Source organism: Mastomys coucha, unplaced genomic scaffold, assembly GCF_008632895.1.
Source record: "Mastomys coucha isolate ucsf_1 unplaced genomic scaffold, UCSF_Mcou_1 pScaffold12, whole genome shotgun sequence".
Lineage (NCBI taxonomy): Eukaryota > Metazoa > Chordata > Mammalia > Rodentia > Muridae > Mastomys > Mastomys coucha.
The window spans coordinates 86,800,053-86,802,885 of NW_022196894.1; the positions used below are offsets into that span (position 1 = coordinate 86,800,053).

Below are 2,833 nucleotides of genomic sequence, written 5' to 3' on the forward strand. Positions count from 1 at the left end.
GAAGGAAGGACAAGCCAGCCTAAATATAGCTATCTCCTGAGAGGCTCTGACAATACCTGACTAATACAATTGTAGAGGCTCACAGCCATCCATTGACTGAGTACATGGGCCCCAATGAAAAAGTTAGAGAAAGGACCGAAGAAGCTGAGGGGTTTGCAGCACCTTAGGACGAACAACAATGTGAACTAACTAGTACCCTCAGATCTCCCAGGGTCTCAATCACCAACCAAGGACTGCACATGGAGGGGTCTGATTGTTCTGGCAGCATGTGTATAGTAGAGGATTGCAAATTCGATCATCAATAGGAGGAGAGGTCCTCGGCCCTGTGAAGGTTCTGTGCCCCAGTGTAGGGGAATGCCAGGGCCAATAAATGGAAGAGGGTGGGGTGGCAGGCATGGGGAGGTGGGAGGCAACAGGGGTTTGTTCTTGTTTTTGTTTGTTTGTTTGTTTTTTGGAGGGGAAACTGTGAATGGAGAAATTTACATGTAAATAAAGAAAATATCTAAAAACAAAAGAGAAAAAGAAAAAAAAGAGCTATATACATTAAATGTTTATGTATGTATATATGTATGCATCCATGTATCTTATATGTATGTTTATATATATAAACATGTCTTATCTGATATATATGCATGTATATCATGCATGTATACAATAAACATTAATTACATAGCATAGTACTTAGATATTTATAAATCAATTTGCTTTTTATTTTAAGTAATTACATAGCAGTATTCACATATTTTTAAATCAACTTATTTTGTTAATATCTACATATAGTAGTAGTACTTTCATAGAGTAGTATTAAGATATTTGTAAAACAATTTGTTTTATTATTATTTAGAAGTGGTAGTAATAATCACATAGCATAGTATTTAGTATTTCTAAATCAATTTGTCTTATTATGGATGTGAAATTACAGGTTTCCAAATATTTTGTTTCTTTTTAAGTACTATATAATTTTGTTTCAATAGCATGTTATACATTGAACTTTACTAAACTCATTGATATTTATGATTTGCAACTTTGTAGTTTTAAATGAAAGGTATGAATTACAAATTAAGAATTTTCTCCTTGTGTAGGCCTTGGATTATTCTTTTCTGATTATTTGGGCTCTGTGGTTTATTTGGTTTTTGATTGCTCTGATTTAGAACCACACGTCCATTCTTTTTTTAAAATTAGGTATTTTCTTTATTTACATTTCAAATGTTATCCCCTTTCCTGGTTTTTCCTCCCAAAACCCCCATTTCCTCCAATAGAAGATGATCTGAAACATTCCCCTCAGAATTAAAAGTAAAGAGATCATACTTTTTCTCCATTGAAAAAGTTGTTTTCTATGCTATTGATATCATTCTTGTATTAATACACGAAAATAGAACTGACTGTTTCCAATGGCTGTATAACAATGTAAACAAAGACATTTATCAATACGGTCCCAGGACTTTTTATTCTTATCAAATTGTTAACATGTAAACTATGTGTATAACATCCAGAGAGAAGGTGACCTAGAACTATTACTATCAGACACTATTGGAAAGAATTTGAAATACCACAAAGCTTTTGGACAGAATGCTAAAATTCTGTATACTAAAGCTATAAATACAGCAGGCAATTGTATGTAAGAGGAAGCATACTGCCTACATAGGAAGTAATTGGTGGCAATAGTCATTTTCTGCTGAGCAATTATTGGTTTTTAAGTATAATGTTACATTTTATTTCCTTCTCATTCTGGGCTAATATGAAGCAATGCCATCTGCTTTATTCCAGTGATTCATAAGATCCAGGACAGCATCCGGTCCATTTTTACTGTGAACCACTAAACACAGCCATCAGCACAGGAGTGGGCTTAACTGATATTTTCCTAAAAACAATAACGAAGTACAGGAAAATTTCCTTTCTCCTTAACTATGAATGTAGGGAATTAATTATGATATTTCTATGCTATTTGTAAAGTTCTGCTTAACTACAACTTAGACTAAAAAAAAAATCTAAAACATGGTTTGTGTGGGTCAAGTTCTCATCTAATTTTCCAACATTTAAAAACTCTAAACTCAAATATAGAGAAAGATGGAAAATATGTCTGTGTGGTGAAAGGTGGGCAAGAATGAGTAGTTTGCAGGAATGACAGCATGGTTATCATGCACTGCGTACATGTCCAAAATCGTCTAGGGAGACATTTAATAAAGAGTCATTTTTAAAAATTCTTATTATTAGGGATGTTGATTATTTTGGCATGTGTTAATATCACAAGAAAATTCAGTAGTTTATTTTAAAACTTACCGATGTGTGCTTCCATTGATTTTGAAACTTCTGTTCACTCACCTCCTGTTTGGATGCTGTTCTTATGCTTTGTTCTAAAAGTGACATGGAATTCCATTTCTGTGTGACCTCACTGGGTTACTATTGACTCTCTGTGGTAGCTTTATGAGAAATGTTTCCCATGGTGTTATATATTTGAATAGTTGGTCCCAGTCATTGGCTCTGTTTAAGGAAGTTATGCAATCTTTATGAGACAGAGAGCCTTGCTGGAAGAAAGTACATCACTGGGTGTGGCCTCTGGGGCTTTATATCCCCATCCTACTTCCTGTTCTGACTCTCTGCTCCAACTGTGTTGATGAAAATGTGACCAGTCATTTTCTTGTTCTTGCCACCAGGTTATAATTTCCCCATCATAACAAATTCTATCCCTCTGGAACCATGACCCAAAATAAACCATTCTTCTATAAGTTGCTTTTGTCACAGTATTTTATCACAACAGGAAAATAGCTTATATGCTCTCTTTCTACTGCATTTAGATAGCTTCAGTTTAAATTCTGATACATAACTCAGGTTG

At 34.3% G+C, this 2,833-nt stretch overlaps 1 long non-coding RNA gene across 1 annotated transcript in view; it reads right to left on the bottom strand.

Annotated features, from left to right (window-relative positions):
* LOC116086595 overlaps positions 1-2,328 on the bottom strand; it is a 23,817-nt gene extending 21,489 nt beyond the window's left edge. The window contains exon 1 of the long non-coding RNA XR_004116992.1: positions 2,281-2,328. This is a non-coding gene — a long non-coding RNA (uncharacterized LOC116086595). The remainder of the gene's footprint in view (positions 1-2,280) is intronic.
* Between the last annotated feature and the right edge of the window lie 505 nt (positions 2,329-2,833).